Source organism: Lepisma saccharinum, chromosome 13, assembly GCF_977018435.1.
Source record: "Lepisma saccharinum chromosome 13, izLepSacc3.1, whole genome shotgun sequence".
Taxonomy (NCBI): Eukaryota; Metazoa; Arthropoda; class Insecta; order Zygentoma; family Lepismatidae; genus Lepisma; species Lepisma saccharinum.
This window is the reverse complement of record NC_139241.1, coordinates 61,210,964-61,232,009: the sequence shown is the minus strand read 5'-3', so window position 1 is coordinate 61,232,009 and position 21,046 is coordinate 61,210,964. Positions and strand designations below refer to the sequence as shown.

Here is a 21,046-nt window from a genome sequence, read left to right as displayed (position 1 = left end):
ACCACGTATTTAGACATTTGCTAAAATATATATAAATCGTACCTTTGAATTCATAACAAATAACAATTTTGAACCAGGGAGTTCTAAATAGATCTGATTTCTTTTCAGAATTTACTATATGAACGCGAGTCTTCTAATCGACATTTTTTTTTTTTGTGAACATAATTTTTTTTGTCCGTTAAGATCAGAAAAATCTTTCCCCGTTGGCAACCCTGTTTCGGTTGTTGGTGCACGTGTACGGGTTGATTCGGAGGGTCCTTCACGTGTCCCGCACATTTACCTTCCTTCCATTTCACGTGTGTTTTGAGAAGGTTCAACCACCGTTGATTCCACGAGGCCTCGTGGCATAAACAACAACTCTCTCTTTCCCCCTTCGTCTCCCCTCCTTAGGGTCTTCAGTGGAAATGTTAGTGCAAGGCACATCATTCAGTCTTTTTCTCTTTCCAATATACTTCGTGTGTTGGTATATTGTGCTTCACAGGATGCGAAATTTGTGGGAAACTATATAAATATTTATTTTTGAAGGCATAAGGTTTGTTTTTGTTCGATACCCGGTGGAGGAACATTGCACAGTGGTTCGGATCCAGGCCCGTAGCCAGGATTTTATTTCGGGGGGGGGGGGTCATCCCTTATCAGCACAGGCGTTGCCAGAAATATTTGTGGAGGGGGCATGCCACTGATGAAAACTTGATTAGTGGAAATAATAATGACAATAATAATTATTACCACGGTTATAATTGTCATTTTACAATAATAGCTATTATAAGTTAATAAAAATAAACCAATTTTAATTCAAATTTATTATTATTATTATTATTATTATTATTATTATTATTATTATATAAATAGATTGGAGACATTGCTACTCGATCCAGGTTATGAGTGAATATCCAACACAGGTGTTGTCCATTATTTTTCTTACATTTTGTACAGTAAGTGTACTGAAATTCATAGTTATATTTTTTTGTTATTAACGTTTACACGTTCCGTTGAATGGAAAGTCTTTAAAAGTTTGGGTCAAATTTTACTCATAAGTTTTATATTGTGTGACCTTTCACAAAGAAATCTATACATTTTGAGAGCTGTGGATCTATTTATTCTTTGGATTAAATGGTAGAATACGCGTATAACCTGGTTCCTCTATTATACACTAAACTTTTTTCGATCTAATATTTAATTCTGCTAAGGAAATAAAATTAATTATCACTATACACAATTGAAATTAGATGTTTAGGATTTCGGGGGAGACTGAAGCCCCCTTAGCCCTCCCCCTGGCTACGTGCCTGTTCGGATGCCAATTTATACGTAGTAACTGCTGCCACGTTCTTTTTCTGCTGGAACCTCAAAAGAGATGCGCGTGGCAGCAAACTTTGTTTTATCGTGATTTCATCATGCTATGTATGCAATTACGTCTGTAATACATACTGTAAAGTTGTAGGCATTACTTTCACATAAATGTCTTAAGATTAGGTCCCTTAGCATTCTTCTAATAATAAACCTAAATGCTCTCGTAGTTAGGTTAGGTTCTGTTAGCGTTAAAATAATATCGCTAAATACTTTCTAAAAAAAATGTTCTAAATTACCTGTACATTCATTCCCACTAATCATAAACTTGCATTTTTCTCGTCTCAATCTGTTCTTAAGATTTGTAACATCTGTTAGCAGACGAATTACGTGGCAGGAGCAAATTTGACGCTTATTCTTACTCCTGACACGTGCGTGGCAGCAGACTGGGCCAATTTAAAATGTAACTCCAGTCCCGATTAGACTTTCTGTGGACTTACACTTGCTTATAAGGTTGGTTTTTCTATTTCGTTCTTGGGTAATCGCGACGATAAGGCATTCTCAAGAATTGTACATCTCTTTACATCTAAGTGAGTCTTCGTGTGGTTTGCTTTTCGCTGTTGTCTAGCTGTCTGAAATTGTTTCGAGGCACCGTAGCCTATTTCGTATAGTGTCTTGATTTTGTTATTGTTCCATTCGAAAGGGGGCCCGTGCCGCGACCGGAAGCATACCGCTTGTCGCCGAAATCGGATCTACTTTTCCCATCAACTGAAGCGCAATTAGCTTTCCAAGCCGAGGTTTAACCATCCTCCGTGGCGGAGTGGTTAGGTATAGCGCGGTAGGTTTTCTGTCCGAGCAGAGACGCTGGTAAAAATTGAACGGATCCTTCCAACGGTTCGTGCCGACTGTTCCAAGGAATCTAATTTTGCGACCAGTTCTTTTTCGTCCCGACAGCACCCGGGATTGATTGCCTGGGAGGACGTCGCGAACCGGGACACATGACACGACATCCCATTGATGCGATGCAACAGTGACAAATGAGCATCAGGATCTGTTTCGAGGTTACAAACAGCTGCAGTTGCAGCGGGTGGATCTAATTATTAGAAGTCTGCAACAGTCGACGACTTCTTTGTTGCGCTCGACTTGTTAGGAACCGGGCTAAGAAAAGAACTGCAGACAATGGATAGATCCTCCGTAAACAATGTGGGGGAACATCAGTCAAACGTTCGAGGTTTTTGATCTGTCATCCACGTCGCTTTGTCGCAGACCTCCCGCCTGCACTTTTTCCAATCAGTAACATTCCACGGCACTCGTCTGTGACGTCACAAAGTCAACACGTCTACGCTTTTCGCCAAGATTTCTGTCCAAGACTCTTGCGAGTTGCAACCAGGGTACCAGCTCCTTAAGAACAGCGTGAACCTTCATATTCATTATGTAATTATGTTATTTTTAGTCCTCTTTCATCTTTAAAGGTAGAAAAGCTAAGCGAGAGGTACAGTCATCAGCAATAAAAAGGGATACCTAGATCCTGAAATACTCGCTTCCCTGTAAGGCGTTGTGTGTGTTGCATAACTCTACGGCGGTGGTAGAAAAAATGCTATTAAAATCCACTTATCGCCGTAGAGTTAGGCAACACACATAACGCCTTTCGGGAAGCGAGTATTTCAGAATCTAGGTGTCCCATTTTTAATGCTGCTGACTGTACATTGATAAATGATTGATTGATTGGTTTTATTTTACGTGTACTTCGCTTCTTGTGCCAATTTTGACTAATTTGCGAAGATGGAGATGAGTGATGACATGATGAAATTGATGAATGGACACTCATAAACATCCATGCCCAGACCTGGATTCGAACCCGGGACCCCTGGCGTCGTAGCGCTATGTGCTAATCACTCCGCCAAGGGGGTCGGCTAGTCATGATATTGATGAACACTCACAAAGAACACCTATGCCTAGACCGGGACTCGAACCTGGGACCCCTTTCGTCGGAACACTAACCACTACTCCCCTTAGGTCGGCTAGATAGATGAATGGATGAAGGACATATCCGTGCAGAACTTGAAACACAGTACCGTTGGCGACAGAGCGCGCTACAATGACCACTCTGTCACGGAGATGGCAAAATATTTTTATCACAATTAATATTAATCTTCCAATAATTTTACTGGATCGTAGTTTCAAATATAGTTTCATTTCTTGCACCCCATTAACAGTCGACTTACGGTTCGACCAACTTCAGTCCCCCCCCCCCAATACTTTGTCAGTGTAGTTGGATAAAGTTATCGTCCAGCAGTAACATCGATTTATCCGAGAGAAGTAATCAACATTAGTCGGAAAATCGTTAACTGATTTTTGAGTAACCAGTCTGTTTCCCTTTCGACTAATGACTGGGGAACTTGATTTTTTTGCAAATACAATAACACTGAAAAATGTTAATTGTTGCATGAAATGCGAATTGTGGCTCTTTTTCGCGAATTTCAGCACATTTTGTGCTTAAGAAACTAAATTAAAGATACTTCGAGAATGAGATATGTCTTGTGTTCTGGGTTTTAGAGAAATGCACCATATTTACTCGTGTATAACGTGCACGCTTTCCAAAATTTTACCCCAGAAAGAAACGATGGTGCGAGTTATACATGGAATAATTCCGGCAGCTACATGAAAGCAGGCTCAAATGGGTCTCCCACGAAATTTCACCTTCTATCGAAAAGTTTTGCATCAATGAGGAAAGCGCCGGTGTTCTGGCAAGAGATCGCGCTCACACCTACCAGTGGCGGCGATTAGGGGGGCAATTGCCCCTCCACTTTTTGCCACTTTTGCCCCAGCACTATACTAAACCTTATCTACCAAGGGAAAGTCACTGTCCTTGCCCCCCACCCAGTTTTGGCACTTTGCCCCCCCCCCTCCCGTTTGGGAACCCAATCGGCGCCACTGACACCTACTATAAGGTGACCAGATTTTTAGAACAAAACAGGATATTTTTGTGCCAGAACAATTTGACAAAACGGGCACTTTGCTGATACTCAACAATGCCATAGTTAATAGTAGAGAAGGTATTGTTGCAGTAATTGCATGACTATAAGTCATTGTCAGAAAGAAAAAAAGGGACTGTCCCGGTTAATTTGCGTTACCGAGCGAGGTAATGCGGTTTTGGCGGACATCGAATGCACACATACCGTCACATGTATGGATCACGAGCAGAGGTAGGCGGTGTGACTTACAAATGAAAGTAGTACCAATTAAAAAACGCAATGCGTGTATCATTTTAGGCGTATTTGGGAGAAAAAGTGTGTTAAAATATCTTATTTGAGAAAAATATAACACCCAAAACTACTAATGACGAGTGGTTCATTATTTAAAATCTTCAAGTTCGGTCGATACTTATTAAGCCGGTGATGGAAAATAAACTACACTTGGCAACAGTGGCGCAAGAGCGACAAAGTTTTGAACTGGGTCGTTGCAGTGGCCCAAGTGTTTTGGCATTTGAATGCGTGCCGTATCAAAGTCATCCTGCATCAGATGTCCCGGTGCAATCAAGTCTCGGCTCGAGATTAACGAGAACGAGGGGGCGTGACAAAATGTCAACGCTTGCAGCTGAGCAAGACGTCTCTGCGTGTCAGCTGCTTTTCGCGAGTACAACAGATGGGCCAGTGCTTCGATTTGCAAATCCTCTCTTTATTTGCAACACTCGGTCACGGGAGTGAGGAAATATTCCACTCTGAATAATTCTTATTTTTCTGTTTCCTCAAGACGACAAGCGTGCCGGGTTCGAATCCTGGGCATGGGTGTTCTTTGTAAGTGTTCCTTCATCGATTTTATCACCACTCCTCATCTTCGCGATTGGCCAAAAGTGGCAGAAAAGAGACGTGAAATAACCTCATTCCATCAACCTATTTCACCTAAAAAGGAAGAAATTTCTTGCGTTACACCACATTGCCGACTCCCTTGCAAACACAAGCGATCTAAAAAACAATGTTCGAGAATATGTGGAACCCTACCGCCACTCTCCCTATGTCCCTTCATGACGCAGTGCGATGCCTTTAGTTTTTAAATATTTGTGATAATGCTCAGAGTAGATACTGTAAACCCTATGGTTCACAATCCTCTCACAAATGGGTAACAGTGTCTTTATTTTTCATCATCGAATATGATGCTGGTTAGGGGTTAGAGCAGGGATTCCCAAAATACGTTCGCGGTACCCTTTGTAATGAGATTAAACTTGGGCACCCTTGTTAATCTTTTTTCTTTTTTTTCTTCAATTTTTAATCTTAAATCGAAGTGGAATATATTATCAGCAGCAAGTTAAATACATTGTGAGATAAATACATACTCCAGTACTAATGTTATTAATTTATTGACAATAAATATTGACAATAACATTAGTAATAATAATATTCCTAATATTTTTTCGTTTTTCCCTAAAATACTCGCGGCATCCCGGTTTGGAATCACTGGGTTAGAGGTTATAACTTGCAGTACAATGGGGCGGGCTTACCTGAGGATAGAGCGAATCATCACGCATTAGCAGACCAGCAAGAAAAGCCACATCGAGGCCACTCACTCTCCTGAACTCTAGCATTGTTATCACAGAAATGGCGTCACAAGGCGATCTCTTCCTGACCCTGCCACTCTAATGAGATGCAATTAGATTCCCCCCATTCATCGCTAATGGCTCGGGAAGAAATCGAAACATAGTATTCACTTCCGGAGATAAGAGTTATATAACGTCACGTTATGTAAAAACCTCTCCTAATGCAGTTTCATTCTCCCTTGCAACAAGGCTTTGTTATTGGCGCCAGTCCCAACATCAGTGTTGCCAGAAAAATTAGAACCAGCAGCATTGTTACTGATATACAAGGTGCTTCAAAAGTCCGGTCCCATGATCCGTTATGAGTGCATAGCGAGAAATCAAGAGAGGAAAGTTGTTGGAAATATGTGGGTTTCAATTTAAAGTGCTTAAATTTTCAATGTATACACAGTTGAGGCTCATAGGCGTGTGCAGACCATCTGATTAGGGGGGGGGGGGGCAAAAGCCTTGATGAAAGTTATTTAAATACATTACATCCGCCCCATAACAAACCAAATGATATAACGTCCCTTTTCCTCGAAACCAAACTTATAGTAGCAACTGTCTGAAGTACTTAGTTGTTCTTACTTGTCCCTCTGGTAATCCACAATGCATTACAAAAAAGAAAGCAAATGCGAGTGAAGCGAGCAAGAAATTTTTTTGATTCAAATTTATATAAATTGAAAACAGTATTGATTTAATAGCACGCAAATAATTCCATGGGGTGCTATGGCATTCTCTTTTACACTTTTTTCTCATTCAGATCGTTCAGCGTATAGGGATAGCTCTCGCAGCCCCCTAGCTACTACTGCTCTGAACTTGACAAGACTATAAGGAAAGCAGATATTACGAGCGAAGCGAGCAAGAAAATTTTATGAAATTAATTTTTATTTGTATAAAATTTGAAGTCGAGTGGGCAATTGCCCCTCTCTGCCCCCTGCAGGGGCTCCTGGCTGTCTGGAAGAAATAATGCAAGAGAGACGTGAAAACTAATTCCATCTTAATTTCCTTTTGTCCTGTTACTCTTAGATTCTGCTAGTCTTACATTCTTTTACTTCAATGTTTGCCCCCTAGAATTGATTTCCTTCCAAGGTTGGGAGAAGGCAATGCCCCCTGCCCCCTTGTGGTTGCACAACTGAACCAACCCCCTTCTCCCGTAGTTGCTTCACTGCCGTAGTTGCTTCAAACTTCAATAATTTTCGTTTAATAACGGCAATAAGATTCCTCTACACTAAATTTCTAATGGAAACAGTATAATAATATAGGGGCATGGAACGTCTGGAACGGGGGACAAAAATGGCCACCCCTCCTCCTTTGAAAACGAATGTCAACCTAAAAGTATATATTTTACACACATAATTTGATTTTCATCATAGTAATTTACATTAATTATTATGCGATAATTTCAAATTGAAGTGTTTTTTGAGGGGGCAACACTATTATCGAGGTAATATGCCCCATGGAAAAATACCTTGCTTGTCCCTTCATGGAAAAAAAAATCTGCGAACGTCAATGATTAGGGAGTGCAACTGCCCCCCTTGCCCCCCCCCCCATTTTTCTCTATGGCGCTAATGACGAAGTTGTTCTAGGGGAATTGACTTTTGAATCACCCTGTGAACGGAACTTCACCGCGCAAGACAGACATACTTCGTAGTACAGAGCGGACGAATCGAAACGCAAAGGGGGAGGGGGAGCAAGTAGAAATAGGCGAAACTGCGCTGTTTCCGATCGGTATTTCGCTTGTACGAATTCAGTTGTTTATCGTCCACTTTCTTTGTCATTTATGATGGCTTTTGCAACTCGTAACACACACTTTCGAATTATATAAGTACAATATTTACGGAACCTACTTCCTCGTGTGCGTTCCACTTGCAGCTGCCTGATATCCCTAATTTGCCAGTGAACTCGTCCAGTTGGCACATGCGCATTTTCGTCAATGCTCGCGACTAACGCTGCATCTCCATCAAAGACAAAAAATAATCTTAAATTCCCTGCTTCACAACCTTTACGCAGTAAAAGCACAGATATATCACCTAGTTCCAAAAAAGATTCCACCTTCACTCTCTAGGATTTTCTGCAAAGTTCTTCAATATTTATTGCCAGTATCTGGCAATACTGTTTTGTCTCTCTCCCTTACTTATCATAAAACAAGGTTCTCCCTGGAAACTTTTGCCATTTTCCTTTTATCTGTGTTCTCTTTGTGAAATTTATTACAGAGTTCTTCAAAAACTTTGATACTTTTTACTTTACGTCCTAAATATCCGAAACCACAACAGAATGATGAATGCCACAGGAGGGCGCCGTCATTAGCTGCGTGACGCTTTTCAACTCCATCTCTCGGTCGTTTCCGCAAACAGCTCTCACAAGTGTTCAGATGTGATAAAAAGCAGTAAAAGTTTTTGCTGCCATCTGTCATTCTGTGGCTTTTCTGATGGTAAACCACACTTCAAGAGGTTTTTTTTCCTTACTCTTTGCTCCTGCTTCTTTTAAAGTTCGTATGGTAGTAAAAAACGCCCTTGATACCCGTATATTTGATACAACGGTATTCGCGGCATGGATGTAGTCAAATGAGCCGAGATAGAACAACCTCCATATTGGTTATATAAATATATTAGGGCGCACAGATAACATCCCTCCAAAGCCCATGACGCACACATCTCAATGTTGTATCCACCCCCTTTATGTTCAATTCTTTACGCGATTTACTTTGGATAGACAAAAAAGTTCACGGAAGAATTAACAAGAGCCTATTTAAACTCCCGGATATTGTTATTTCAGGAATTTTTAAAAAATGGAAATTATAGGCTAACTTTTTTGTAATTTTAATTTCAACTATATTTGTTTCCCATGTGTCATTAGATTTTTTCGTTTTGGAACTTCCATTGTTAAGTTTCTGTAGTGACATGTTTCTTTTTGTTACTAGAGGTTTTATAATGACTTTCTGTCCAATGTGATGGAGTATAGGGAGTATAGGGGTTGCCAGGCTCCGTGGCGGAGTGGTTATCGTAATGCATCACGAAGACAGTTTTCAGTTCGAACCCTCGTCATACATGGATGCATCATTGTCTTTGTCGGTCACCATTTCAGTAGTCCGTAGACACCCAAATGGCAACCTCTCTTTCACGTAGTGCACTGGATTGCATTTTGCAGACTAACGAGACCCCGGCGTCTGGACTCTCAGCCAACATAATCCACAGTGAGACTTGTGTTAAGTCGTTACCAAGGGCGCCCGTAGGGAGGGCCCCCGCCTGATATTTCTGGAAAGAAGTTAATGAAATTCGAATAGTGAAATTGTAGTCATAGTTTGTAACAAAACAAAAAAAAAATATTCTCTGTGACTTACAGGAAGTAAGTTACAGCAACTATTATTATTTTTTTTTTATTATTATTATTTGAAGTACGGTTACATTTAAGCTTGCAGTCTATTTTACACTTATTATCTAACTATATAAACAGCTTTTTACCTCCATGAATTAATGTTAAATATCCAGTTATGGAAATTCTATATAAATATACAGAATATGGAAATTACAAATGTATGTTATTTTAAAAAAAACAGTAGTAGTAGTGGTGATAATAGTAATAATAATAACCACAAAAGTAATAGCAATAATAATATTGATAATAAAAGTTTCTATAACTGCCCCCCTCCTGAGAAAAATCATACGGGCGCCCTTGGTCGTGATCACGTGTGTTGCCATTGTTTAATGTAATCTATTCGAAAATTAGTTTCAGAAATCTAATAAAACAATGACATATGAGATATGGAAACAAATAATTCTCAAATTAAAATTACAAAATAGTTACAAAACAACCAAAATAGAAAATAGAAGCATTGCTGGTGATATATGAAAGAAAATATATGAACTATATTTTCAAAGTTTTACCTCGTATGTCACTGAATATTTAAAAATAGAATAATTAGTGGACACATTGATATTTTTATGTTATAAAATATATTACATTGAAATTGTAATCTGGTCCGAGATGGCCACAGTCACTTCTGTTTCTAGATAGTACGAGGCTAATTGAATTGATTAATTGTTTCGTTGCTTTTATGGCACTTTTGGCTAATTGCAACGACGAGGATGATTATTTGATGAAGGGACATTCAAAAGGACACACAAGCCACGGGACCCCTGGCGTCGTAGCGCGCTGTGACAAGAATTCCTCCGACGGAGGTCGGCTGTAATTGAACGAATAGTGAATATTAAGAACTACTTTTGATTGAAATATTTTAAGACAATTTTTATGTAGTACTTGTTTAGAATATGATTCCAGTATTGATTGCTAAGTGTGTCAAAACAATCCATGAAGATTAGTTGTCTTATTGGAATCACCACGTCCTATAAACTCGCAACAATTATTTTTATTAGAACTGAGCCGATATCAACTTATACAGATACTTGCACCCACTCTCACAGATACCGATACCTCATTGTTGAAAATTGTAATACAGTAAAACCTCGTTAATCCAGACCGCGATAACCCGGACTTTGCTTAATCCGGACAGGCAAAAGAACAAAAAGAATGCAAGGTTTTAAATGTGGCTAGAAGTCAACAATCGCATTCGTCGTACGTACTGCATTGTCTGTACAGTATTGCTTCACATTTTACTGCACTGAATAGTGTATTTAGGCCTACATCATTTAAATACACCATAGTAAACGTGTTTTGTTTCTATAAACTGAGTTTTAATGCACTTTCTACTGTTCTTTTAGGTTATTTCTGTTAATCCGGACTTTCGTTAAACCGGTCAACTTATCCCCCCATTAGTCCGGATTAACGAGGTTTTGCTGTATTCAAATGTTGATTAGTAGGCTTTTGAGTAAGTATTCCACTTTAATTACATGCATTAATTTGCCATATTTTTACTTTAAGATATTCAAGAATTGTATCAGAACATGTTATGTAATCGCAAAATTCAGTTTTTCACATAAAACTTGTGCAGAATAAAAAAAGGAACTTTGAATTTTGCATAATTTCCAGGATAATTATACTCGATAAAGTGTTCCGCGGTATTTTGCGAATCCCGTGAAAGGCCAAAATTCCGGAAAAGTATCGACCTGTATCGGTAAATGAATTGCAACTGGTGCTTCCGATACCGATACATCGGAATCTGCTCAACCCTAATTATTTTATCTGGTGAAACTCGGGGCCTCGGGCGAGTGCTCTACATAATACAAGGAATAAAATAACGCCCACTGCAAACGAGACCCCGAAAAAAAAATATTGGAAAACGTACTGTAGCTTTCTCTTTAAAGATCGCATCCTAAGAGAGTCGCATGCGAAGTGTCTTCGCGCCTCATCCATTTGGCGGGAATAAACAGTCGTGTCCTTGAATAGCTCTTTGGTTATCTCTCGTTTGGTTTATTTTGCATCTCGCTCGCAGTTTACAGAGCTTAATAGAGGGACTCCGTGCGTCACCTCGCTATTCGCGGTGCCCCAGACGACGAGGTACTTAACCTCTGCGGCGGGGAGTCCGTTGACCCCATCCCCCACCACCAGTAAAGCACGCTACTTACATGGGTGTCGGTGGCCACAAGTACATGCATTTCGGATGCTGAGGGTTTTCGCCAGGGTTGCCAACTGATGCATTTTAACTCGCTGCCAAAAATTTTCCGCAAGGTATATTTGCCAGTCGAAATACCTCCAACAGAAACGTTTTGATGTTGTATAGTTTCGTGTCACCCTGATTCTCACAAATTCCGTTCCTAATTCTTGATGTGACGTTTCTTCCAATTCTGGTGCTGGTTTCACTTTCGCAATTCTGTAGCAGTTAGACTGGAAGAGTCTATCACCCGGCTTACAGTCTGGACTTGGCACCGTAAAGATGATAAAGCGAATGAATTTGTCAATGGAACAATTTCGTGTAGAAGTAGTTGGTAGGGTGGAAGCTTAAGTTTTTGAAAAAAATCCTTTGAAAACACTGAACTGACTTTCCAGCAGTGATCAGAACGCTACTTTTGAAAGTAGCTTCACTACAGCTGCAGCTGTTCTTCTAAAATGTAGCTTCGCTACAGCTACAGCTACATTTACCAAAAAGTAACTCGCTACGCTACTCCTGTCCGCTACTCGCTACTTTTGCGCTACTTCTGCATAAAAAAAATTAAAACAACCATGTGAATATTCCAAATATAATACATTTTTACAAGGAATATAATCAAAATGTCCATCAGCTATTCATTGATTTCAAAAAAGCATATGATTCGGTCAAAAGAGATAAATTATATAATATATTAGTAGAGTTTGGAATACCTAAGAAGCTTGTTAGTATGATAAAAATATGCACCAGTGAAACAAAGTAAAATTCGTGTGGGTATTAATATGTCTGACAAATTTACAATTCATGATGGGTTAAAACAAGGAGATTATCTCCGTTGCTCTTTAATTTTGCCTTAGAATATGCTGTAAGGAAGGTAAAAGAAACTAACGAAGGACTAAAATTAAATGGTATGACTCAGTTGTTAGCATATGCAGATGATGTAGACTTATTAGGGGATGATGTAAATACAATTAAGAATAATGCTAAAAAAAAAAATCAAAACTGCTAAAGAGATAGGTTTGGAAGTTAACAAAGAGAAAACTAAATATATGCTTACAGGCCGAAACCAAGTGTTAGGTAATAATCAAAATCTAATTATTGATAATAACTCGTTTGAACCAGTTTCCAAATTCAAATACTTAGGAGTAATATTAACAAATGAAAATTATATTAAAGAGGAAATAAAAAGTAGGCTTAATTCAGGAAATGCATGTTACTTCTCTCTTCATAAACTTTTGTCTTCTCGTTTAATATCTAAGAAACTAAAAGTTAAAATATACAAAACAGTAATTTTGCCTGTAGTATTATATGGATGTGAAACTTGGTCCCTTACTTTGAAAGAGGAACATAAATTGAGAGTATTTGAAAATAAGATCCTTAGGAAAATCTTTGTACCTAAAAGGGATGAGGAGCCAGGTGAGTGGAGAAGGTTACATAATTTAGAACTACATAATTTGTATTCATGTCCAGATATTATTAGAATAATGAAATCAAGAAGACTTAGGTGGGCAGGCCATGTGGCACGAATGGGAGAGGAAAGAGGAGTTTACAGGATTCTTGTTGGGAAACCTGATGGTAAGAGACCTGTAGGAAGGCCAAGACGAAGATGGAGGGACAACATTGAGATGGACCTAAGGGAAATCTGTATTGATGGAAAAGAGTATATAGAACTTGCTCAAAATAGGGAAAGATGGAAGGCCTGTGTTGCTGCAGCCATGAACCTTCGGGTTTAAGAAGGCTAGGGAGTTAGTTAGTTATGTGAATATTCCAAAGAAGCGCCTAGTATTGAAGTTGTATTTACTGGAAAATAGATTCTGTTATTTATTATCTTGATTCCCGTCATTCGATATTTCTGATAGCAGTGTTACTTCAGTTACTTATTTTTGCTACAGTGCTTGAGAATAATGTACCTACGTAAGTGGCATATCAGTTCAAATTTGACACATGAATATTGCAATGAGGGTGTTAAGCAAATTAATGATATGCGTAACTAATTAATATTAATGAAAACTAGGTCTTACACGTGTGCGTGTTGTTCTCATTGTCATATCAAAAATATTTCTGTGACTGACTGCTTTATAAAATTGATTGGAATTTATCGTATGTATCGAAATTAACTACGAGGAGCGCTCAAAAAGTAATGCCCCACATTTTTTCCTCATTACTGGTTCAAGATATCGAACTATCCTGTTCCTCAATCCGACTGTGATGCTTCCTTAGTTTGTGTGCAGAGTTTCACGTTCGACCGATAGGCGGTAGCAGTGTAGCGGTGAGTAAAGATGGCGGGTCTGTGTGACACTCGTTACAAACAGAGAGCGGTAATTTAATTCTTGGTGACCGAGAACGAAAGTGTGGTGAATATTCACAAACGGGTTGTGGGCACACCATTACGAACCAGAGACAAAGAAACAATTGATGGAGTGGCACCACACACAATCACCAAGAAAGAAGAAGTTCAAAACAACAGCCTCTGCCGGTAAAGTGATGATCACAGTGTTCTGGGACATGCTTGGGGTCGTTCTTGTTGATGTTTTGGCCCAAGGTGAAACCGTAAATTCTGACAGGTACATCAACACGTTGGAGCAACTGAAGAAACGCTACAGGAGATTGAGAACAGACAGAAATATGAAAGATGTGTTGCTTTTGCATGCAAAACCACACACGAGCCTGAAAACCACCGAGGCAATCGCCAGATTGGGGTTCTCTGTACTCCCCATCCTCCTTACAGCCCTGATCTCGCTTCTTCCGACTTCTATCTCTTCTGGCCAATGAAGGATGCACTGCGCGGTGTGAAATTTGAGGACAATGAGACTGTGGTTCGTGCTGCGAAAACATGGTTGAAGAAACAGCCCTCAAGCTGGTACAGGGATGGCATACAAGCCCTTGTTCCAAGTTGGCGTAAGGCCCGTAGCATTGAAGGGAGATTATGTTGAAAAATAACATGTATAGAGCATACATACAACAATATTCTGTAGCAGTATCATTAAAGTCAATTAAATATTAGCTGATAAAAAAAATGTGGGGCATTACGTTTTGAGCGCTCCTCGTATAACGTGTTGTGCAAAATGGGAAAAAGATAATAATGTGATATTTATCCATTTTATCTTCTTAGCAATTAAACTGAATTTTAGTTAGGGTTTTTTATTTAATCGAACCTTGGAGATAGCTGAGGAATGCTTCTAATGGTATAAATGAGAAACTGTTGGAGCGATGCTTTACGTAAGTTTTCATGTTGGGATTGCTTCTCTGAAGACAGTGGAAATTGTATCGCCTTGTAAACAAAGAGCACCAAGTTCGATACGTGGCTGAGGCACATAGGGGTTCGAATCCAGTCTCGATCTGCTTATCTATGCATAAAGTGGACTCAAAACAAAAACTAGGAAAGACGTCTAGTTGGGAGGATCAGATCCTCCTGCTTATCATCATTCATCATTCTTCCTCTTTCTAACAATTAGCCAAAAGTGGCAGAAAGTCACTATAGATAAGAGAATAACTAAATAAACCATTCATCTCCATTGCCATGATTAGCAAAAGTTACAGAAATGTGACGCAAAAGTAGGAAAAATTGTCGTATTGTCGTTTCTGCAGGAAAGTCATTACCTTGCACATAATTTTTAGAATATTATAAAATATATTGAGGAAACTGACGTTTAAACCCGAGTGTTCTAAACGTATTGTAATTTTAAAAGTTGTGAACAAATATTACCACAAAATAATTGTAATTCCACAAACTCTGTCGTTCTAGTAACAATAATTTCTTGCTGGTGATATCCTTTGTACTGAAAATGATCAATGCGGTTAACGTACTGAGCCATTGAATGCTGACAGTATTGCTTTGTTGGGCCTCCCCGATGGCGCAGTGCCTTGTAATCAAGGGGTCCGGGTTCGATTCCGTTGTTGACTGTTATAACATGAGCTTCTATGTACTTGTTATCATACATTTGTGATTGGTTTTGTTATTAGAAAATTATGGTATTTATATTTATTCAGAACAATTGTTCATAAAGTTTAGGAGTGAAATGATGCTTTTAAGATGGGTTGAACCTATTAACAATCTATAGTATTAAAGTCGTGTAACTTTCACTGTGCAGATAAGTTAATGCAGTGGTTCTCAAAGTGTGCGCCGTCGCACCTTAGGGTGCCGCGATATCTTCCAATATTTTCACTGAAATCACTTACTTGTTAGTATTCACATGGTTTTAGTACTTTTTACATATAAAATGTTTCTGAATTTGAAATATGTGTTTATTTTTTAACTTAAGGCAGCCAACCTAACCACAATAACTGACCGTTGCAAATGTTTCTGACTTGAGCGCCGCGGATAAATCTTGAAACACTAAGGGCGCCGCGAAACGAAAGAGTTTGGAAACCACTGAGTTAATCCCTTCTCACCTCCCTTGCTTTAAATACTTAGGGGAAATAAGAGGTATTATACGGCGCACGCTTTTAGAAGGAACGAGTTCGGCCAATACCCAGCTAGTGCTACTGCGCTGTTGCCAAACTAACTGCTCTCGCAAGGGAAGGTCATAAAATTCGCGATGTGTCCATTATTTGATAATGCATGCACGGTATATATAAGTACAGTGAAATAATATAGTGAATATTTCTACACAGGATTTTTTCCAGGGAGGGGCAAGGAAGGTGCTTTTTTCCAGGGGGGCAAACAAGGCACATTTTCCTCCATACTAGTGTTGTTCCTTCAAAAACATTGCTTAAATTTGAATATCATATTCATGCAATAATTAACACATATTATTGTAGCTGTAATGAAATTATATGTGAAAAATATATAATTTTTGGTTGACTTTCATTTTCCAGGGGGGGGCCACTCAGGGAGGTGCAGTCTGGCGTTCGGAAAAGTTCGGAACCATTCGTAAACCTCCACGGATGACGTCAGCCACGGGACATCTCAAGACGAGCACCAGCAACGGCATAGGAATTCACACTTCTTTCGTGTTTTCGGAAATAAATTTGTTTTAAAAAATTGAATGAATGTTCTGGGTGTGTGTGTGTGTGTAAGTAAATGTATATGTATAGAGCAGACTACGTATATCTAGTAAACTGTGTCGCTGAAGGTTAACTATCAATAGAATTAACGTGTAATGAAAAGCGGGAAAGCCGGCTCGGAGGTGGAGCAGAGGTTTGTTCAGAATTTTCTATTTGAGTGGTGTAAGTTCGTGTTTATGGGGGTGAAAAGGTATATTTAGAGCCAAAATGACCACAAAGTTGTCCTTTTTAAAAAAAATGTGTGGAGTGTTAGGGCGAAGTTGAAGGATAAATCACTGGGGCAGAGACATTCATGTTTTATAATCCAAAAGTTGTTTTTTTAGCACTTTCATCCTGTAGCGTCTGCACTTTCTTTATTTGTTCTTCAGCACATTTTAATTTCTTTTTCAGAGTTTCCAACTCACTATTTTGTTGGAGATTGATCATATTGGGTATATTTCCAGTACTCAGAGTCTCTGAATTACGTGCCATGCAAATTCTTTTCCGAGGAGACAACCCTTCAAGTCTTTCCACTGCTCGCTTTTGAATCTGACGTTTATTGGCACGTCCACTTCGATCAATTATGTCATTTGGCCGTTGAACACTACTAGAATAGTACAATTTACCACACAACCAGGCAAATTTAAACATGGTACAGCGTTTCTATCAAGCTGCGGTCTGCAGGTAATAATACTCAGCAGTTCTGCTTTTAAGTTCCGTTCGTAATCGGCATCCAGAAAATGCGATGAACACACTGTCGCTTTCTTGGTGTTAACAGGATCTAACCTCTTACACTTTGAACGTGAAATCGGGAATTTTTTTTACCACTTGACTCTTCTGTTTCCATGCTCTAATTTTGTGTGCAGAAACCATCTCAGTATGTGTGTTTTCCATTTCTTCTGATCAGACATCAAACCATCTGTGTACCAAAAGTGTTTTTACGAAGCTGTTACACATGCACGAGATGGACAATCCACAACGCGAGATTCAAACTGTGAGCCTGGCCTGCGAACTGGACACAGACAGTTCTCGAATATTTCTCTCTGATTCGAGCCTGAACACCACTAATATGTTTTGTCCTCCCATGTTTGCAGCTCTTATAAAAGCAGAAATCCACCAAATTGTTCATATTCAGGCGTAAGTACTCGCAAGTGTTCAAATGGTCTGTAACAGCTTCCGCAGTCTTGTCACACATCGGCACGAAACAAAGGAAGTCTTCTAGAATACAGCTGGATCAAGAAATAATTAATGCACAGTGAAAACCCTTCCTTTCTCAACACATCTAATGTTTCGTTTCCCAATATGATTAAATGCTTACTCATTTATCTCCAGTGACGTGCCCAAGGGAGGGTTGGTGGGATCATAGCCTCATTTGAGTCGGTATTCCTTTAAAAAATGAACTTCAAAGACAGGAAAAGATGGCAAAATTAGGACTGATCACCAAAAATAGTAGGCCTAAGCGTAACCACTCTCCCTTCCGAAAATCCTGGGAACGCCACTCGTTATCTCGGACACATTTTTTAAAATCAAGACGTTTTTATCATTTCGTATTGGAGACAGAAGTAAAGCGCCTTGTACACGATCAAATACATCATGTACAAGTCCTTGAATTGAACGCTTAAAAGGAAATGACGTCAGAGACAACGCCATTCTTTCATTGGATCCACTGTCCGGTCAAAGAATATATATTTAGGAATGGTTCTAATGAACGCATATTTATATCCTCATTATATTCTAGAATGTTCCGCAGATAAACGATTCATAAATATTGCCAGTAGTTCAACTCCTCTTATTCAAGAACATTCCCTCTCGCATCTTCCAGAGATTAGAAATTACAACGAATCGCCCTACGTGTGGAGCTACCATTGTTGTGCAGCTTCCAAATGCTGACAAGTCTCTACATAGTGCTCAAGTTCACTGCGACAACACTGAAAGCTCAAGAAACGTTTACGTGCAATATTATCAACAACAGAGTTATAGAACATTCTCCGTCTTGCCTTGATAAGTATTTCTCTCCTTAAATTATCGTCATATTATTCAAGAAGATAAAAATCTAATTTTTAAACGTGTAAACTGAAAAAAATCCTGATGGGGCTCGAACCACCTGATCCCCACCTTGGATACGGGCTAGTAACAATAACAGGGTTATAGAACATTCTCAGTCTTTTCTCGATAATTATTTCTCTCAAATTATCATCACATTCAAGTTGCCGAAAAATTAATTTTATCTAGTGTAAACAAAAAAAATCCTGAAGGGGGTGGGGACTCGAGCCCCTCATTCCCACCTTGGATACGTGCTATTAACAATATAAAGTGTTATAAAACATTCTCCACCTTGCCTCGATAATTATTTCTCTGCTTAAATTATTGTTACATTATTGAAGAAGCCGAAAGCCTAATTTTATCTTATGTAAACTGAAAAAAATCCTGGAGAGAGGGGGTCAAGCACCCTATATCCCACTTTGGATGCGTGCTATTATCAATAACAGGATTACAGAACATTCTCCGTCTTGCCTCGATAATTATTTCTCTCCTTAAATTATCGTCACATTATCATATTTCACACAACAAGAAACCAAAATCCTCATTTTATCTAGTTTAAACCGAAAACGTTCGTGCCTGCTTATGCTTACACCTACTGTATTTCTTGCGTTGTTCGGGCACAAAGCAACAGCACATTTGTGCGGCATTTTCCTGAAATGTTATTGTTGTTGCAAAAAAAAAAAAAATTCCACTATCACACAAGAACTACAGAAAAAGGAAACACAAGGCAGATCCTGTAACAAGCGGAATGGTCAGTGACAGCGTCAGTTCTGTCCCGTGAGTGACGTCAGGGTTGGGACCGCCCACGACCCTCTTTTTTCAGCTTCGGGAGGGAAGACTGCGCTACTTTCTCAACTATATTATATACTTACTTTGGGGCCACTGACCCCCTTGCCGCCCCTCCCGGACGCCCATGGGTCTCCGTGTCACTAATTTCACTCATCTCCGAATCACTCTCCTGGAGGTTAATGATTAGATTTTGCACCCTTGGTGCCTGTACTACTGGTGCTAAGTTTTGAGAGTGACATTATTTATAATGAAAAGAACACACGGAACACACACTATCGCACGAAAGGGCTGTATTTAAGCTTTTAACAAACTGTTCTTTGTGGCGCACGAGTGAAGGATGAGCGAATAATTTTACACCTGCCTTGCTACGAAAACGCTGAACTCAAATTGACCCAGACTTTCAATGTTCGAGAACGCCCAGAACAATGAAGGGTCATTGTTTATATCGAGGCGAATTTAACACCCACAGTTTTCCCTAGACACAACTCAGCTGCGTCAACACGGTGGCAACGAAAAATACAGGCTGAAGGAAATGAAAGGTGTTTCCCTTGTTTCTTCAAGTAACGATAACTCCGGCTGTAGGCGACGGAAATTCGTGGAATTTGGACAGTCGGTTTCAAAATGTCTTTCCCCATCTTGTGATGAACCTTAAAGGGGCGAGTTTTATGAAAACTTCTTGCGCACAAGAACAATACAGAACACGGCTTTTAACTTCCGCGCCTCAGTCTCCTAACTGTACAACGTTGCACTCCTGCCATTGGTTGATCGCCACGCACACCCTCTGCGTGGCCCCACCCGATATCGCTTCTAAAAGCATGCGTCGTATAGGGATTATAACGTGAAACTCTACCAGCACACTGGGTGGGATTTTCCGGATGCAGCGTGACCACCACATCGCCTGAGCGTTCTTCAGTACAGCTCGGCCGAACACGGCAGTATAACAGTTCTGCCGAAACCGGATCCAATATGGCCGTATGTTCAGGGCACTATTTCACACCGTAACCAATAATTCGGCAATATGCAGCGTGTGCCCATCGCATGTAGACAACCCGCTTTACACTTGACGCAAGATGGCTTATATAACACTCAGGGATATGGTCTTTCTGGCTGGGAATCTAATGCTGGGTACACAAACATCATCAGGAAAAACGGACTGAATATCACGTACTTTCAAGAAAAAAATATTATGTTTCTTAAGAATTCAACTCCTACGATTGATTGATTTGGTTTATTTTACTTCAGACTTCTGCCACTTTTGGCTAACCGCGAAGATGAGGATGAGATTGATGAAGGTATACTCCAGGCTGGGATTCCAACTCGCGACACCCAGCAATGATTCGGGCATGTTGGTTGTAATTTCAGGAAGTAATTTGCAGCTGCGTGCGAGACTTTTTCCCAGTTTGGTAAAATTTCGCATTATTTAGTTTCTCCAGGAGGACCGGCTTATTTGCAGTAACTATTGCAGCATCAAAGTGGGTGTGTTACGGTAGACAGACATTTCGGCAGTGTTGTCAGCCTTATCCGTGACAAATGGATCGTATTTTTTTCTTTTTGTCTCGTAGGCCGTCCAGTTGCGTTTTAGAAATTCACGTTCGTGTGTGTCATATGTAGTGGCGTATTGAAGGTGTAGTTATGGAGCGTGATCCTCCAGAAAATATGTAAATCCACCATGTGAGCTTGCTGTCAGAAAACCGATGACGTGGTTGGACACTTTGCCGCCTTTTACAGTGTGCGTAGATTGTTTGGGTGCAGGCCGACAATTATTCGTTAGTCGTAGAATACTTTTCGTCTATAATTTTTTTAAGGACATCATAGTTACATTTCTCGAA

General features: G+C 39.7%; 1 protein-coding gene across 5 annotated transcripts in view; it reads left to right on the top strand.

The window, feature by feature from the left end:
• The window catches only part of AdamTS-A (ADAM metallopeptidase with thrombospondin type 1 motif A), a 553,824-nt gene that overhangs the window by 210,959 nt on the left and 321,819 nt on the right, over positions 1 to 21,046 (top strand). The window lies entirely within an intron of this gene.